We start from the raw sequence: 19,743 nt of genomic DNA, 5'->3' as shown, positions 1-19,743 counted from the left end.
TAGTAATACAGGAAGTCCTCGATTTACGAACGAGTTCCGTTCCTATGCTGGCGACATGACACGATTTTCCGCGTAAATCGGATTTTACTGTTAAAGTCGAAATTTACGGCGAAATACTTCTGTTATGGGTATTGTCCCACGCGATTGTGACAGCAAGCTCAGTGTGTGTGGGCGTGTGCGTCGATGTGCGACTGAGACGGGACTGCGCAGGCGTCGTCCGGCGGGACTGTGAAGGAGGATCGAGTCTCGCACAGGTGCGAGTGTGTACAGTGGCAAGTGTAGTGACGGCGACCGGGGAAGAGTAGCAATTAGCGGAGGACCCGTTGACGTTTAATGTGCAAAGGAGCTAATAAAGCCATTAAAGCAGTAAATCGGTGCTTCGTGCCTTTATTGTTGCCGCCACCCAGCTCAGCTGTGCAACGAGAGAAGGGAGTTAACCCCTGCGTCTCCCGACCACGGTCAGGTGACCGTAGCAGGAAAGGTTAACGCTTCGTATAAAGAAACTACAATACATTAAAATAAAAAAATAAGATGCTGTACTTACCATTACTGCTGAGAGTGTGAAAAAAGGAGGGCGAAAAAGGCAAAGATACCCCCGCCGCACAAACACGCACTATGCACTAGCTAAGCAGAAACACTATGGTGCTGGGACAAAATGGCGGACGAGGCACGGGCGTCGTAAAGTCGAAACGTCATAGGTCGAGTGCGTCATAACTCGAGGACTTCCTGTAATTTAATTGAAGCTGTGTTCATATGGCTACTTATTTGACCTTTATCGTTTATCTCCTTGACTGTTCTGAAAAATAGAGGTGCTAGTATTGGCCAGAAATGTTTAATGAATTAGACGGAGATTCTGTCCGCCTTTTTCTCTTAAGCGGCAGCTCGACTCGGGGGCTGGGATCCTCCATGACAGACGAGTTTGCGTTGCTGTAGTTGCGCAAATCTAAAGTGGCTCTCTGCGAGTTAAAAAAGAACGAAGCGACAATCCGCCGGTGAAAAAGGAAAAAGACTTATGAAAAGAGAAATTTTGTCTTGCAATAGCTGCTTTTCCAAGTCTATGCAAGGGGCGCCGCTGTCATGAGCTGCCCTGCAGTTCTACTGTTGGAGCCTGGGTGGCGCATTGCACCCTCTCGCTCTCTCTCCCCTCCTCTCTCTCTTTCCAGCACCTTCCTCGGTCGCGCACCTGTCACCAATCAGCCCTCGTTACCACCTGCATTTAAGCCTGACTGATCCCGGAAATCCTTGCCAGAGTATTGCATTCTCCAGCGGTACAACGGCTCCCTAGTCGCCACGTGAGCTACACAATTCCTTGTGTCCTTTCTGATAGTGATGGTGAGATGAAGCCTCATGAAGCATCGATACTTTCAGTCAACTGTGCCGGCACATGTACCGACACTTCCTTAGGAATCATTTACTCTATGGTGCCATCAAGAGGTCAATAAAATTTACTGCAATCTAGTTGCCACCTACAAAACAAGTGATAGGACCACAGTGAAACACAGTATTAGAAATAGGAATGCACTTGCATGTAGTAGTGCTTGTAATTCAATAAAGAGAATTAAAACCCCAATATTTTTCATTGGTTTTTATTTTTTAAAAAGTAGTTTCTCTAAAGAGCCAGGACTAAGGCGGTTCTGCTTTTTGTTTGAGGATTTCTCCTGCTTTGGAAAAAATCCTCTCACAAGGCACAGATGAAGCTTGAGTGGAAAGGTACATGACATCCAGTGTGAATAAATTTGGAAAATAAATTCTTTGCTTTCTCCAGTACTGCAGTGGGTCCTCCTGTCTGTCTATGTTTGGTTCTGCCAGGTATTTCTGTACTTCGATTGTTGCATTTACTGACAGTGATGTAGGTGTGGGAGTTATACTTTGCGGAATGGATCTGTCTAGGCGATGTCACAGTTTGCTTCCTGAGAGAGAAAAACAGTAAGTCACTATATAGAAAAATAAATGTTCATATACCATATACATTACCTCGTGTTTGTGACTGTAAAACGTCAGATGGCAATGATGAAGCTCAAGTAGAGGCTGAAGTAGAGGCTGAAGTAGAGGCTGAAGTACGGGCTGAAGCGCGTCTTATAGCTGAAGCACATTCAGAGGTCAGTCGTCTTTCTGCCTCAGCAGCTTCGTGTGGACTGAAGAAACCTAGTTGTTTTAAATCTTGGATCAGTATAGTGCTGAGAGATAAAATACTTTGAGATTGCAAATTGAAGAGTTTTTCTTTTAGCTGTTTTTTTAGAAACCCCACTAATGCCATGCCCTCTGGAGTGCTCACATTTATTTCCTCTTCTTCCAGAGCATGATGGAGCATGACCAGCATAGGGATGACTTTAGACCCGGACACACGGTTTTCCTCTGAAAACTCAATTGTTGCATCGTTGAACGGTGCCTGATCCTTTTAAGAATCTGAAATTATGTTTAGATGCTGGGAAGAAAGAGGAGCAATGTCAGTATTCAAGCCAGCCAGGGCTGCACCAACCAGTTCCCTTTCGTGAAAAAGTCTCTGGAGCATGTTAAATGCACTATTCCGACGTATCTCCACCTCCTGGATCAGTTTGAGAACAGGCCGACCCATTTGCAGTTGAACATGCGATAGTCTCTCCTACATGTACAGCAAATTATTATTATTTATCCCTACATATACACGTGTGTGTCTGTGTGAGAGTGAGAGACAAATATGGAAAAAAAACCCTTCACCTTTGCAGTAGTGCTGCTCTTGAAATATCCAACGATCTACCTGCTTATGTCCCTTATTTCTGATAGTTCTTCATTAGAAGTGCTTTTTTGACAATCAGATTTAATGAATGTGCCACATAGATGACATGGCAAACTCCCATTTCTTTAGCGCATGCACCCATACTGGCAGCTCCATCCGTGACGAGGCAGGTCACCTTGTTACTGATGCCCCACTGTACAAGAAGGTCTTTTTTTACACTGGCCAAATTTAAGGCAGTGTGTGTTTGTGGAAAGTGCGTAACACCTAACACAACAGACTGTAACATGGTATTTTCATCGACGAAATGGCCAGTGACGGCAAGTAATGCATCAGTGTTGATGGAGGTCCACATGTCTGAAGTAAGGCTCACTGATGATGCTTTCATTACAGCGGTTTTAGCCTTCTCCTTCGAATTATCCTATTTTTTTTAGGCTTTACACGATCAGGATTTTTGGGGCCGATCACCGATCAGCGAGTTTAAAAAACCGATAACCGATCTGATCACAAGATGGAGGAATGTGTCTATTTAAATGACCTGTTCATTTTCTGTATATACTTGTGTATGTAATTGCTCAAAAAATTATATTTACAATATAAAATGAGGCATAGTGACAGACAGAACAAATGAATGTTCTTCTATTAGATGGCAGGAAGTAAATACGGTAATTAATGTGTCCACTTTTTGTGACATTTTTGTTTGTTGGTGTGCCGTGAGATTTTTCAATTGTAAAATATGTTCGTTGGCTCCATAAAGGTTGGAAATCACTGTTTTAGTCAGATCGTGTATTCTAATCAGTCAGGTCAAACCAACATTACATGACAGAAATAATGGGTGCTAACTTACTGTAATTAAATTACTTTATATTTAATTAAATGACTTCACCCACACCGAAACTTTAGAGCATGATTCGACAGAACGGCGGCATGTTTACGTACAACCGTTGGTCCTAGCACTAGCTTGCTAGGCTACATAACATTTTTGTTGCCTGCTTGCGAGCCATATCGTATTCAAAGTACGGGAACATACCTCAAGCAAGCCATAAACGAACGTCCTCTCCTTCAGGGCCTAATACAAGATGAAACTCAAAGCAATAAATACAATTCACAAGCAATAGTAGAACCACTTGTACTCGATATATTTAAATTCACACCTGGCAAGTAGGGGGTACATAATATGGGTTCAGTGATTTCACAAATGCTTTGAACCCAGTCCCATCTACAATAGAGAATGCCAGACAATCCTCCACTACCATGGCAATCAATGCCTCCGTTATATCAGACTTCTCACCTGAAAAACAAAATAATTACTTAAAAGCATAACGACTCAACAAAAGACAATTCAAATAACTTTCATCTCACATGTGAAGTACATATACAAATGTCTTAATTTTCTCAGGCAGTGACAAAGTATAATGTGTACTTCCATTGTACCCAAAATAACTTACCAGAGTTTGAACCAGCTGACACTGTGTCCTGATGCAGGGCTCTGTGGTGCGTCAGCATGGCTGAGGTATTCCCATGTACCCCAGCTCTCTTGATGACAAGAGACACTTCACCTGTGGCAAACACACGCATGCAGAAAATGGTTTATACTTTGTGAGCACTGAGCAGACATTGCTTTATAATTTATAATTACTATATGAGACAAACCTTATTGGGAGTTATCAAGTCAAAGTACTCCCAAACAGGGGAAACTTTTTTTTTGTCACTGGTTCCATCTTTTAAACACTCGCAAATAACGAACCAAACACCAACCAAACCAAACACAAGATGTGCGGGTCGACTCCATTGCGTTTCTCTGTGCCTTGTATTTCAAACGACACGTGGTTCACACGCCAAACCAGCAAACCACTTCCTGAATCAGTCATGTGATACGGTGCTTCAGGAAGGTTCGAACGTCATCGCTTATGTCATCAAACCACGCTCCGAACCACACTTTGCCTGGATTTTCGCTGATTAATTGACACACACACTTCGAAGCCTCGACACAGACCGTAACATCACTACTTTCTGACCTCCGTGTCTCTCCTTGTCCTCAGTGTTCCCTCCGTGTTCCTCGCCAACTGAATTCCTGCCGCCAAGCCAGCCGCCTGCCCTTTCACCGCCTGCCACGCATTCCCTGCCTCCACAACTTGCCAGCGCATCTCAAGGACCATCTACATTTCCCTTTTTCAATAAACTGTTCATCACAACCTCTCAGCCTCCGCCTGCTCTTGGGTCCAGTCTCCATCCGTTCTTGACACCCACCATGTTTTTCGTCTTCGGAAATCACCCAATCTCTCGCATTGTCACAGCATGCTCTCACCGCCCACCACCATCGCCAACACAAATCGTGATACCCGGTACAGAAAATGGATGCATGGATGCTTTGAGGGGCATTCAACTTGAGGTTCTAGTGTTTTATCGAACTGGAGTAGGAGAATCCTAATTTGAACCAACTCAAAACTTTCTTCATTCATTCATACCCACTCCCACAAATGCCTGAATTCATTCAACACAATTTATAGCATCACATGTAAAATTTATAAAAATGTTGTAGCATGTTAAAAAAATAGTGAAACAACTTCCTGGATCTTTAACAAAATATAATGGGTTCTTATGAACTCCTCCACAAAGTCTGATGGAATGCAGTTAAGACGTTTTTGCGTAATCTTCCCCACTAATAGTCTACAGGGAATAGGCAATTTTGTAAATTTGAAAAGATAATGGTAACCATTGCCCACTGCTGTTAAATTGAGTGGGCATTCGCTAGAGGAGTAAAAACGTTGTTGCATGAGATACAATTTCTTTTATTTATCACTGTTTTGGTGTGTGCACACGTGTATGTTTTTTAGTGGGCAGACGGTCCATCCATCATGTCCTCTTTACTGTGTTTCCATGAGTCATTTGCATGTCATTACAGCTTTGTTTTATAAGTGAGTGGCTATTAAGGAAGCTGCTCCATAAAATGCTTGTTAAAATGGAGGAAGGCAGCAATACGGATCTTAAAAATCCAAGAGCACCTAGCGTGGTGATGAAAAAAGTATGTGTAACCCAGATGTCTTTCCTCTGGGATTCACACATCTGTTGAGTTTTTAATAGCAGAAAAATTCCTGCAGCCCACTCCCTCCCTTTCTCGATGCTCCCTCTGTTGTTCGGAGCATCACACATCTGGACCTGACTGGGGGAGCCCTGGTGTTGTCCCCATCTGTAGGGGACACAACTGTTGGCACGATTCATTCTAACAGGCATACTGTGAAAGCACACATGCGGAGTGATCCTCCTTTACCGTGGTTTTAATACATCATCTAACTGTACATCTGCAGAACCGCAACTACATACAGGTGTGTAATTATAACATACTTGCTTCGTTTTTATTCTTCGTGAAAATTGAAACCCCTTTAATAATGATGCACCAGTGACTGGAGTGTGTGACCTGATTTCAACAGTTAGAAATGGGGTGCTTTGGGGCGTTGTTGCCGAAGCACGACATGAGATTGGGAGCATGTAGCTCACATCTGGTTCTGCTTACAATGTCAAGGCGGGTGCGTTCGTGACAGCCAGGCACGTGGCAACAACATAAAACTTGCAGAGAAAATGTCTTTGTAACTCAATCGTGAAAGAAATCTTAGTCTGGAAAGTAATTTTGACAAGCATATAACTGTATACCAAGCATAAAAACAAAGGAGAGGTTGTGAAAGGTTCAACCATTATGTGAGAGGCAAGGAGAAGCAAGCTCTCTGATGCTAATACAAAAATGTTTCAAATTACCTGACCGCAGTAAAATGCAATTTTCACCATACGTTTCGTCAGTTAAGGTCGTGTCATTTATTATAATAATGTTTTACTATTAACAGTCCAGTAACTATTAAGTCCTTTTGACACCTGTGACTATTAAGAATCTTGGTTTTTATGATTTGATTATGAGCAGTTTACCTTTTTACGTGTATGAGCATTAATACTTTTTAAATGTTACTTAAAACATTTTCCGCTCAGTTAAGATCCATTTTATGATTATTTTATTCTAAAACAGATTTATTTTACTTATTTTCTTTGGTATTATTATTCTTCTTATTATTATTATTATTTTTAAATGGAGGTAAACCAGTATCCTGTATCTATAACTTTTATTGTAAAGTTACGGAAATACATTTTCAAAAATGTGCCACCAATCAGTTTTACAAACAGTTGTTTTTGCCTGAGTGGATTGGAAAACTTTTACTTTTCCCCACCCCTTAATTCTTGTCTTGTCAAACATTAAGTGGGTGCACTGCGGTTGGAAACAACTGGTTCTCATTTGTAGCACAATGACTGCTCTGTTTTCAAGGGGTATATTTTGTGAGATTACATTCCTTTCCATCTTTACCTACAGTGAATTTAATTACTGCTTTTAGGGTTTTGTTTCGCCACAATTTGTTTTTTTTTTTATAAAAAAGAAAAGAAACAAACAATGGCTGTCATTTGTTCATTCTGTCATAGTGGTGCATGGCTGTATATATTACATGCTAGTCATGTCTACTTTGGACTCTATCCACTCACAACTGTTCTCCACCAGTACATTCTCTTTCTACATGACCTCCCACAAAGCATTCTCTCCGTCCAGTCTCTCCAAACACTGTTTCTCACAGCTATTTCTTTCCCTCCCCCTCTCGTCCACTTGTGCTCATGGACATGACAGTGCGGGGGGATAAGGGAAGAGTAATTATGGTTCAGTGAGGCTGCCAGGTGTGATAAATGACTAATAAGGGGAGCAAAGCCCTGGGTCCTCAAAGGAGGACTATTACAGTCTTATCAGCACAAGGCTGTAGCTCACAGCCTGGCCCGGGACAGAGGCCCTTGTTGCTGTGCTCGTTCCCCTCGTAACCCTTTCACCTCAACCAGCATCGCTCCAGCCCACCCCAGAGATGAGCTCTACCTTTTAACATCTTAACAGCTGGCTCTGAAGATGCTTCTGAAATTGGACATTCATGTGTTGGCACAGTGGATTTTAAATTCATGACATTTAAAATAACTACCAGGATATTTGTATCGCTGTTAGACATACAACCAATAACATTCAGATTTCCTGGCCAATTTTAAATCACTTTGTTAGAATACAGCTGCCGAACCTGTACTTTAGTGCGAATAGGCGTAGGAAAAGAAGAAAGAAGACTGTTCGCATACAAACCCTTTGACCTTTTTTTTTGTTCATATTTTAATTTTTTTTTTGTCCGGAAATAATGTAAATTGAGGGTCTAATAAACATTACCGTATGCTTGTTTAATGTACTGGCAATGCTTTAAGTAATTTGACATTTGAACTAAGTAATTTGGCTACTTTGCAGCAGCCTGTACAAGATTTGTGTCCTTGAGGGGCCCCGATGCTGATGCCAGCCTTACCTACTGAGGTCCTCCCTGTCAGGAAGCTTTTCATCCATTGGCAGATAGCAGGTGAAAGGACTTCTTGACCACGGATGTCAGAGCGACAGTCCTGTATTCATTCAGTCCTGAAATACAGTGGGTTTTTTTCAGCACTCAGATAATGATGGGGCATTTGAAGCAGGATTGGGACTTCACACAGTTCTGGAGATCTATTGAAGATCTGACTGAAGACTGGAGGCAGCTGATCAGTATAGACCTTCATGCAGGAGGGATAGACGTCATCCGGGGCAGTAGCCTTTTGAGCCTTTTAAATTTTAAGTTACTGCTCATATGCTGTTTATCATCACTGATGACTTTCTTTGGTAGCATCACAAAAATCAAGTCAAATGTTTTTGGGTGTCTTTTTGAGCATGTTTTTAAGTTAAAAGGCCCAAGGGGACATGCATTTGAGGGGATGTGCATATTTGTTTTTATGGGGATGTAAAGCTACTGCCCCCACGACCTGACCTCGGATAAGCGGTAGAAAATGGATGGATGGATGTATCTTTTCCTTAAAACATGACAGCACAAATGACACAAATATCCTCTGTGAAAGGTGCCTGAAGCATTACAGTGATTTTTACTAACCCTTTTAAAAGCGTAGTTTTCTTGAACATATAAAGTATAATTATAATCAAATGACTTTTGCTAATAAATGACCGATATTTTCCTCTGGCTAGTTATTGTGCATCTCACAATTATTACATGGATCCATGACTTTAAGTAATTACTGTATAGCTCTTGGTGCTTTAAAGGGGATTTATATGACTATGTAGAGTAACATTCAAGCAGATGATACAAACCTAAACATTGGAGTTCTGCCAACCATCCATCCTTTTGAGTCAAATTTTAATGTAATTTTATGGAACAGCAGCAGGACAAAAATGTTTTCCCTCAGTCTCCAAGGCAAAATGTTCATGAAGCGACTGCTGCTCATGGCACACAATGTGCTCATTCTTAAGCAGCTGAATGATATCATATCTGGTCCAAATTGCATTGCAGTCAGTTTTATCTGATGGTGGTATGATTTTTCTCAATGCACGGCTGCATAAAATGGTGTTGCAACATCAGGCATCCTACTGCTGTATGTTGTCCGTGCATCTTTGTCATGTCACTCCTGCCTTCACTTGGGATTGAGTCTCCAATATTTTCATTGGATCATAATTGTTAAAATGTATCAATTCTTTAAGAATGTGAGGGGTGGAAAAAATTATATCACCTATTGTTTTCTTCAAACAACACGTACTCAACACCATTCCGAAATCAAATGCTTGCCATAAGAAAATATTGTCTTCTAGTGCAAAAGGGGTCTCCAATGTAAAATATTCAGTTGGCTTGCCAGTCTTCCGAAATGTTTCAGTATGGGATAACAGGTGGTGACATTGACCCTGCACCTGAATTTATAGGTTAATTACCGTAATTTCTCGTGTATAATGCGCACCCATGTATAATACGCACCTCCAAAGTTGACCTCAAAATTCTGGAAAACCCATCTACCTATGTATAATGCATTTTTAGAATGCATGATTTTGCTTCTACCAATATGATCAAAACATGAAGTATTATCTGTATTTTGTTAGTTTTTTTTCAAAGAATTATTCTGAAGTTAAGCGCTTTATTTGAACATGTAATCTTTTTTTATATGTAAACTTATGAGCAGAACTGTACATATTATGCAGTCATACGTACCCCCTGTCATATTGGAATGAAAGTGTAGGCTACACCTTTTTTGTAACCACTAGGTGGTGGCATACATTTATAAAATGTGAAAGTTTTTTCATACATTATAATAAATTACACACGTGCCAAAGAGAAGGTTGGTGGATGTCGTGAGGGAAGACATGAGGGCAGTTGGTGTTCGAGTGGAGGATGCAGGAGATAGGCTTACATGGATGACGCGCTGTGCCGACCCCTAAAGGGACAAGCCGAAAGGAAAAGAAGAAGAAGACACACGTGTCATTTGCTGTATGCACATTCAGTATTTTTTGGACTTTTTGTCACACGAAGTTGGATAGAATTAAAATTTTTTATTTCATTTTCCTCTGGTTTCAGCATAGTAGTTCACAGGGGCATACCATTGATGAGGTGGGAACCACCTTTTATTCATCGTTTAGCTAAAGAATAGAGCCAAAAATATGATCCAATTAAAGTTGTACTGTTAAAGACCATGCACAGTCACATTCTCAGAACTAACCTAAATTATGTTCTATCCTAAATTATGTTCTCCCGCCATTCACTGAGGAGCAATGTCAAAACCGACGATCAGTCTATATCCAGGGCCTCCTGTATCTTAAAGATACAGTATATAAAGCTGGTCTTCTGATTTTGAACTAACTCGGTGACTAAAAGAGAGGATGAGCAAGTGTTTTAGTTCACTACACAACTACATTGCCATACAAGAAAGGTGGTGCTGAACAACAATTGAAAGCTGAGAACCACAGTTTTACTTGGCCCATCAAGAAGCTTTATCCAACATCAGTTTGCCCACTTGTTATCGTAATCTTCAAATTCTTGACTCTGCATTATGTTTGCCCTTGTGGTAACACTGAGCAACTACCCTGTGTTTTTCGTTTAGTCTCTTAAGATACAGTACATTTAGTCTGAAAATGGTTACGAGAACTGAGCCTTGGTGAACTTAACACTGACCAAAGGAAAAGGTGAAAGTCCAGGAGTTTGAGTACCCGTACATTTATCTTGGGCACCCACAACGTAGTAGGATGGCTGTTAGGCCAGTTTGGTGCTTATATGAGCTTGTTCTTAGTGTCTTATCTGGACTGATTGGACTGACTGAAAAAATGAACCACAAATGTGTTAAACGCGCATGCCGTCCTTTAAACTATACCCTCTCTCCCCATCTAAAACTCAGGGCTAATTCATAGCCCCGTTGATTACCCAGGGGAATTCTTTTATCTCCCCCATTTCATTCCTGAAGCGCTCCGTGGACGTTTTAATGGCTGCACTTTCATCGTCTGTCAGATATTTAAATAGGGAAGTGCATGCATGTGGTAAGGACTGAGGCAGTGGAGGAGCCCTGTCAGATTCACCATGTCAATCTTTAATGCCTAGAGATATGGACGGGAGCTGACCTCTCACTCTGTCATGCTGCCTGTCCCTCGCATAAATTGACCCCCTGATAATCATTTCCTGCTCCTATATTCCGTAACGAGTGTTCCAAAGTACTTGGCAGTCACATGACCCGAAGTGAGCACTTAAGGCTTCTTTATACTCCGGCGACTGCGCGGACGTCACTCCCCCACGCAGTTTGCCTTTATACTCGAGCGCAACCCACGCGCGCTGTTTTGAAAGTGTACTGTAGTTCCAAGCGTGTCGCTACGGCTGGTATTGGCAAGGCCGCCACAGGGTGGAGTTTCCTCTGCATTTTTTTGGCCATTTCCGGTAGCCATTTTTCCTTTCCTATCCGTAACAAGGAACAAAGCAACAACAATGGCAACCGTGGAACAGAGTCTGCTAGAACAAATGGACCTAGATGACCAGATGATGCGTTTAATTATGCTGTAAAATCGATTGAGAAGGCGGCGGCGTAGGTGCTATGTGGAACCGGGAGGAACGCTGATTACATCATCACAGCATGTGACTAAAATGGACCAATCACGAGAGATGTTCTCCGCGGCATTCTACACGCAACAACAATTTTTGCCGCGTGCGCGTTAAGCGGGCCAATTCGTCGGTCACATGATGCAACGCGGGCGCGGGAGTATAAAGAGGCCCTTAGGGTGGAGAGAATGCCCCTTTCCCAATAGCTAGGCAATAGAGCCTCTCTCTGACATATGGAATATAGTTGGACGGTCATGACGAGTATCACTCTGCATCCTATGGCCATGAATGTCACAGAATGACATGTCATGGAAAGGGAAGTCATTGGTCTAATGGTGCCACAAGAACAAGCCATTTGCCATCACTGCTATCTGTTGCTAGTTTGCACTGGAGTAATGTGTGGCTGTAAATATTTCATTCTTCATCACACTGTGAACATTTTCCTGCTGTTTGTACATTAAAATACCCGTCTTCAAATGTTTGGCTGCCACAATGTTTAGTACATTCATGGTCCATAATTATTAAATATCCTATTGAGCTCTGCTACTTACCTTGTTTAGCACCAATTCAATGAGCACCAATTTTCCTGCCCATCCTCTTCCCAAGCCACGCTGCCACCACCCTGTGCATATGGTGTCATTCCTGCTCCACAGCAGTGGTTGTTCACAGGTGAGCAGACACTTTAATGGTGGACAAGGCCAATGGAACCACTCTCAACATTACACTCCCTAAAACTTCTCGTCTGACACACAATCATCAGTTTAACCCTTGATGTTTAACGATACAGTTTGTTAAATGGTCTCAGTTAAATCAAGTGTTTATAACTGTATATGACACTTTTGTGTAAATGTTAGATAAGCATTACTACTTAGTCTGAGATGCAAAATTATATTTAATTATTTTATAATAGCTGGTCCTCTAATGAACATTTAATCCCTTTGGGGAACCTCTAATCTATTCATATTAAAATGGTAAAATGTGGGTATTGATCTAATTACACATGAATTGCTCGAGAGACCCCTGAAATTAAATGTGTTCTGCATGTAGCTCCCAGCTGATGTTGTCATTATATATGACCATCAGGGTGTGGGCCCATAGACGAGAATTTTTATTTGGGGCTATTTTCTGTGCCTGCAAAAGTTCAAATGATACAGTGTATCTTACAACAAACACAATCTCTTTCAGGACAATGGTTGATGGTCAAATTGGAAATAGAACCAAAATCATCTTTATTGGCCACGTATATCTCTGGTACATGGAGCCATCCTAGTACTACAGCAAATAAGCCACAATGACAAAATATACATTTGATACATAAAAACACAAGTATGGAGAGTCATTGAGTAAGGGTACCAGAAATGTGGTAATGTTTACACAATGACAATTTTGCAATGGGTACAGTGAGTCCTCAGTAGTCCTCAACAGTTATACAAATAACACAGTGACGAAGCTACAACAATGAGTATGGTAATGTCACAACAGAGATGCGCAAAAATAATGGCAACATGTCACAATGAAATTGTAAGCAACTGTTTCAGAAGTTAATGGAAAGAGGGAACAAGCTGTTGGAAATATCTGCTGCTTTTGGTGTGCATTGTTTTATAGCACCTACCTGAGGGAAGCAGCTGGAAAAGGTGGTAACCAAGATGTTGTGGGTATGGAGTATGGGGGTACTGATGATCTCTCTGCAGTCCTGATGCTCCGATGCAGTCGGATTTTGTCCTTCTTTATAGCAGCACCAAACCAGACTGTGATGTATGTACACAGGACTGATTCAATGAGCGCTGTTTAAAACTGCCTCAACAGCTCCTGTGGCATGCTCTGCTTCCTAAGCAGCCACAGGAAGTAAGTCCTCTGCTGGGCCTTTTTCAGAATGAAGTTGATGTTGGTCTCCATCTTCAGGTCCAGAGAATATAATTCCCAGAAATTATTTGTTCCTAGGTCGCCATCATAAAACATTTTAAGTTTACCAGTTTAACGCTTACACTTCAATTTACAGCTGTAAAAAGAATTCAACTGCTTTCTAAATTAAAATGTACAAAAAATAAAACGTGTACTCAACCTTAACTTTGAGACAACTGGCAAACTTTGACAATATGTGATCAGGGATCAGGGAGGGGCACGTTAGGTTGTTTTATTATTAATTGTGTCATCTTACCATTGACTAAGATATATTGTACTGAGTAGCCAGGTCAGGTGGCGGTTGGCTACTCATGAAAACTTGTCGCTGAACACTGCACAGTGCACGGCAGTAGTCGCTTTCTGTCGCGTCACTCGGTGTGCGGCAGCCCTTAGAGTACGAGAGGAATGGCAGAGATTCAAGCTGTCGCTTGTGATGAAACTGGAGCAATATTTCTCAAAAATTGCAGTCAAACTTGTTGGACTAAGGAGCCATTTGAACTGAAGTCTGATATATTTATATCGGCTGTTTGTTTAACTTTACAAGTATATATTTGACGTAGCGATATTTGTTCTTTAATAACAGAAAATACAATTTAGAAAATGTTTTTGCCCCCATTTCCATCCAAATATGTTGTCAGAGTACATAGTAGAAATGACAGTCTTTCTGTGAAGCATGTTGTGCATTGCGTAATTGCGAGCCACGTGTTCTGCCCTTGGTAGTTGACTGTGTACTGGACTGACACTAATATTGTTTTTTTTTGGGGGGGGGGGGGGGGGGGGGGGGTTGTGAGGAAATTTTATGCTTATGCATGGGAATCATGTATTTATATCATGTACCCCAACCTGCCTGGCTCAGATAAAAAGCACAGCTGTTGTGGTGAAAAAACAAGCTGAGTAAGATTACTGCACTCGACAGGGTAAGCAAAGTGTGTTAATATGCTTATGTTTTCATATTAGGCTGAATTCCCAATATCAGATGTTTTGGAAGCATACCTAACTTTCTGATCCTTTTCCATTGAACTATATTACAGGTAACGCTGTCTTCACTTAGGAGTTATGTGACAAGTGTCTTTAGTTCAAATAAACATACATGTCATTAGAAAGTAGTAGGCTGTGAGAGTTAAGCAGTCTTTTATCATACCAGCCACTATCAAGGTTAAACTGTTTTGACTTTGAAATGGAAAATGAGTGATATTTGCAGTTCTATATAGAATTTTGGACATAACACAGGGGTTGTACTAGAGCTTAAAAAATATAGATAACAAACTTTATACTTTTAAAATAAACAAAGCTTCAATTTGAAGATTAGTAAATTCCAGAAAAGATAATCTGTTTTATACTGGGAATGTAAAATTCAGGTTCATTCCTCAACCTTCCATATGTTTTTTTAGTCCATCCATCCATCCATTTTCTGAGCCGCTTCTCCAGACTAGGGTCGCGGGCGTGCTGGAGCCTATCCCAGCTGTCATCGGGCAGGAGGCGGGGTACACCCTGAACTGGTTGTCAGCCAATCGCAGTTTTTTTAGTCCATTTGACAATTTGCAAATAAGAGATGGATGTGCAATAATAGAATGAAAACAACACAAAGGTATTTGTTCCCTCTTTAGTCTGTTCTTCATTATCAAAGTTGTTTTCTTGTGTCTGATCTCAGCAAACAGATGGTGGCCACCCTCTGTTGTTTCCTGGTCACGTGTCTACAAATTTATATTTCTAATCTATGATTTATTGACCGTATTTGTCACGTTCGTGCACTTTTTTATACTAGCAATATTTCAACACTCTCCTTTATTGCTGTTCCATGAAAGTTCATTTGGGAAATGTGTTTTCACCACAAACTAGAGTTAAGGGGAGGCGGGTGAATAGATACTGTACAGCATTAAATAGCATAGCCAAAAATGAAGAGCTCTTTGCTATAGTCGATGGCTGAAAGAATAACCATAGATATAAAGTTAAGGGGAAAAGACACTGGGCAGTGTATGTACTGGGAGGGATAAGATGCTGCAAACAAATGAGATATAGTTGCTTGGTGAGATGGAGTTAGAGACAGGCAGTGTTCTAATGACTTCACACCCCATTAGCCACTTAGCCTGATGCGTCACACCCCATTATGCTGCAGGAGCAGCAGTGCATGAACGCGTGAAACCGTCCGCTCAGCCAGACCTGTCCACCCGCTCCTAACGCTTGCTCACTTACAGCAATTAGTGTGTGTACATCTTTGTTTCACTGTTGCTTGCATGCATATGTAAAGTCCATTGAGCTTGCCTGCTTTAAAAAATAATAATAATAATAATTTAAAAAAACCCACAATCAACTGTCCAAGTAGACATGTCTACACGCCGGCTATGTGGCATTTCAGCACATGCTTGCCATGGCTACCCCACAGCTCGAGCTGCAAATGCTGGGAAGAGGCAAGACTGAGCGCGGCTTTCATTGTCAGTCTGCATAAGGAAGGCGGACAAGCATGCTCCAGAGGACTTCCCTTAATCGCCCGCAAACATCCAAACACAGACAGGAGATTGAAAGAAACCCCCCCCACACCCAAAGCCACTACATAGTGCCATTCCCTGCATGGGCAGCCCCAGTTGGCAGAGTGTGAAGTGTTCCTCTCCAGGACCAAGTCCCGCTAACTCAAATCCCTGGCTTTAAGCCACACTCCTCTCCATTACAAACACTGGGCCCATTTATTCCAGTGCTCCCCCCTTCAGTCGCACAGCTCCCCCGAGGGGGAAAGTCACAAAATAGGTTTGTTGGAACTGGATGGACCAATAAAGATTATGACTTTATAGTCCTTGGTTTGTTAATAATGAATATCAAACCACTGCAGACAAAAAAAATGTCCCCAAAAATATTGTAATCTTGTACCAGACACTTATTTTGTATGTTAATCATAGCAAGCCTTCAGTCGAGAGATAATGGAGGAGATAATGTGTTATGCAAGTTACCCCTCACTTGTTCAAATATTGTTTTACCTCTGCACATTTTCAATTTTAATGTTTAACCCCAACTGCGTTTATAATAGCTAATGCTACTTTTGAACAGTGGAAATTCCACCGTTGAACACAATATCCTCCGCGCTGTTGTTTCTCATACTAAATCAAGGAAATAGAAATAATCAATTCAAGGGTCTGTCAACATAATAAAACGTTTATTTATGTTTTGTAAGTAATTTGTTAACATGCTTATCAGTCAATTGCAGTTAATATCAAATACACAATTTACACATTCTAAGTCTACTCTTCAAAACAAATGAGTGTGTAATGGTCAGGTAAGTTAGCCGCAACTTACCTCACACATTTAGTAATTTTCCAAGTACCTAAACACTTAACTCAATCCTCGATATTTATAATTGTTTTTTCATCAATGATTTATTTTGCATACCTGTCTTCCAAACGTTTTGTTTGTCTCGACAACAGGGAGTGACCTTCAAAAGCAGATAATGTAATCATGGTTGGGGAGTTGCTGCTGTCAAGCAAGCGACCTCCCAGTGATGAACGCATGCTGTGTGAGCATGTCAAACATCACCCACCTGAACACCTGTCTGGTTACCTCGCCCCATCCTACAGGACACAGACGGGGGTGGGCAGGCTGGCTGGCTGGGAGGGAGGGTTATTGCAATTTGCAATGGGGAACAAAAACCCTCCTGTGCCTGTTTAGCAAATAGATACAGCATTTGGATCTTAGCATGCCGTAGATTACACCTTGCAGTAATTGCATTGGTAATTTGCCAGACTTGAAGTTTAATTAAACGTCTTTATCAGCGAGGGGTTCATATGGGAGGCTACATTAGTAACATTTGACAGTTGTAGTATCAATCAGATGTGGCTGACTGGCAGCTGTGACAAAGGGCACAGCTTGCTGTGTGTTGGCCGCATGCGGTCTCGTGTTTGCGTGCTTCACACTGCCGCTGCTGCCCTCTGTGTACCCCAAACCTCTATGGCCCACAGTCATTGCGTCTGCCTCTGTTTTAATACTCTCCACCGCCTGGATGAGAGGAGATGAGAGGACATTTCGCTACCTTGTGGAGGATTTGATTGCAGTTAATGGAATGGATGGGATTGACTGACTTTTTGACATTTGTGCATCCATGTATCAACAGATATGATGGACATCTCTTCCTTTGACTCATATAAAATGACTTAATTTCAAAGACTTGAGCGGAAGGGTGATAATGTGATGTACTTTAGTCAGCTCTCATAATTATGCCTCTTGCTTGCTTCTCACTTTCAGTGGCTTCATTCAATGGCCCCTCTTCCCTCAATCCTCACGCTCTGGCTCGCTCTTACTCCCTGTTCTGTTTTGGACAGGGGCATGTTTGAGATCTTAATTATGTTTTGACACATGACGTTAGCCCCTAGATCACTCCAATTTTAACTCAAAGTGGGAATTGTCAGAGCAATGGAGTTTGCTACTCTTAATTGGAGGGGAGGGCCAAGAGTCCCACCCACTAACCAGCGGTGGCAGTTTTAATGAGGTTATGTTTGTGCAGGAAGTCAAAGTTGTGACAGGAGGAAGCAGTCATTGGCCTGTTAAAGAGAGCAGATGACATCTCAAGGCGTGCTGCGTTTGCTGACGAGAGGAGGACCTCCCTCTCCTCTTTCTACAGGTGGAAGCAGGCAATTAAAACGTGACTGAGTAACTAAAAACACCGAGGGCAACCTTGCCAACTAGAGTACATTGCCAGCAAACACCACACATTCAAGGAAAAGCTGCTGATGAAATGCATATTAACCTCTTGGCATCACTTCAACAAAAGCAATAATTACCCCGAGCTAAATGGTAATGAACAAGGGTTGTGTAGCTCTTTATGTGAGTCCATCTTTTCATGTGGTTCTTCTCTGTGTACTTTTTCAGTGACTCGCTGCCTTTTTTATAGTCCTGAGAGTGAGGACAAAGGTGTTGAAAGGAAAAGTACATACTTGTTTATTCTAAACACTGGTCCCAGTGTTGTCCAGGTGCACCCTGTTGAGGAAGGCTACTGCTGTCAGAGTTTTGTGGCTGTTGGTTCCCTGCCTCAACAAACAGGCAGTGCACAAACTTCACTACCCTCAAAGTGAGATTCCTTTGAGTCCTCTCTTCTCTGAAAAACTAATTTAGTAAATGTATGCCATTCCTTTCTCTCAGCAATAACCACAACTATAATATTGGTTTGACATTTCAATTCAAACAAACTTGTATTTGGAAAGAGGACAAGTTTATTTTCCTAAGTAGCTTTTGAACAGGTTTGGGTTTCATCAATGCTTTTAAGCACACAGGCGTCCAACCCAAATACTTATCAATTCATTTGAAATCAGTCATTTGCCCATCTCTGCCTTTCGTCAGACTTCAGCAAGCTTCGTGGACATTAGTCTGTTTTGATGAACAGACAATCTTAGATTTTGTCAATTTTCCAGTTGAAGAAATTGGAGGGTGACGTTCCTCAGCACATCAAGCAACGTGGCTTCTAAGATCCAAGATCATTGACACTCTTGTGACCGAAGCCGTCACCGAATGAGCAGTTTAGCACTGAATGATCATTGCTATTTTACATGTGTTTGCTTGATATAATACATCTAACTGCTTTAGATCAACCAGAGGTCAGGATGTGGTCAATTTGGCGCTCAATTTGTTTAAAAGACGAATGACATGGTGTAAGTGGGAAAACAAATCCTGCATCTGCATGAGACTTTTCCCTTGGCCAAACCTCCACATACGTTTGTTGACATTTTTTTTTTTTAAAGTTACGGTAGGATAATAAACTATATACAGAGGAACCTTGTGTGACCTTGGAGTTTGCATTTTGAATAAAATGTTCTCATACGGAAAGTGATATAATAATTTGTTCCGGGGTCAAATTGGACTCAAGGTTACCAGTATATACTGTAACTTTGCAATGTTTTAAGTGGCAAATTACATTGAACTGTCATACAAGTATATGTGTATACACAGCGGCTGAAATAACACGTCACGATTTTTCTCACAAAAAATACTTCTGAAGGTGCTGTTGACATGAAAATTTCACCAGATGTTGGGCACAACCCAGGTAATCCATACATACAAAAAAAGTACAACAAATAAGATGATAAATTAAGTTGTGGGTAAAAATGTGAAATGACACATGGAAAAATTATTGAACACATGAAGGGAGGTGCAAAAAGGCATGTAAAGCCAAGACAACACCTAAAATCTATCAATAATCAAACAGCAATCCAGTCC

At 41.4% G+C, this 19,743-nt stretch overlaps 1 long non-coding RNA gene across 1 annotated transcript; it reads right to left on the bottom strand.

Annotated features, from left to right (window-relative positions):
• Window positions 1-1,623: 1,623 nt before the first annotated feature.
• LOC133466217 (uncharacterized) lies at window positions 1,624-4,500 on the bottom strand. The gene is made up of 7 exons (XR_009784887.1): window positions 4,367-4,500; window positions 4,162-4,272; window positions 3,868-4,004; window positions 3,744-3,782; window positions 2,276-2,425; window positions 1,975-2,145; window positions 1,624-1,910 (listed from the first exon to the last, which is right to left on the bottom strand). It is a non-coding gene; the product is annotated as an uncharacterized LOC133466217 (long non-coding RNA).
• Between the last annotated feature and the right edge of the window lie 15,243 nt (window positions 4,501-19,743).

The sequence above is a fragment of the Phyllopteryx taeniolatus genome, chromosome 2 (genome assembly GCF_024500385.1).
Source record: "Phyllopteryx taeniolatus isolate TA_2022b chromosome 2, UOR_Ptae_1.2, whole genome shotgun sequence".
Taxonomy (NCBI): domain Eukaryota; kingdom Metazoa; phylum Chordata; class Actinopteri; order Syngnathiformes; family Syngnathidae; genus Phyllopteryx; species Phyllopteryx taeniolatus.
The sequence above is the reverse complement of the archived record's forward strand: the minus strand, read 5'-3'. Positions and strand labels throughout refer to the sequence as shown.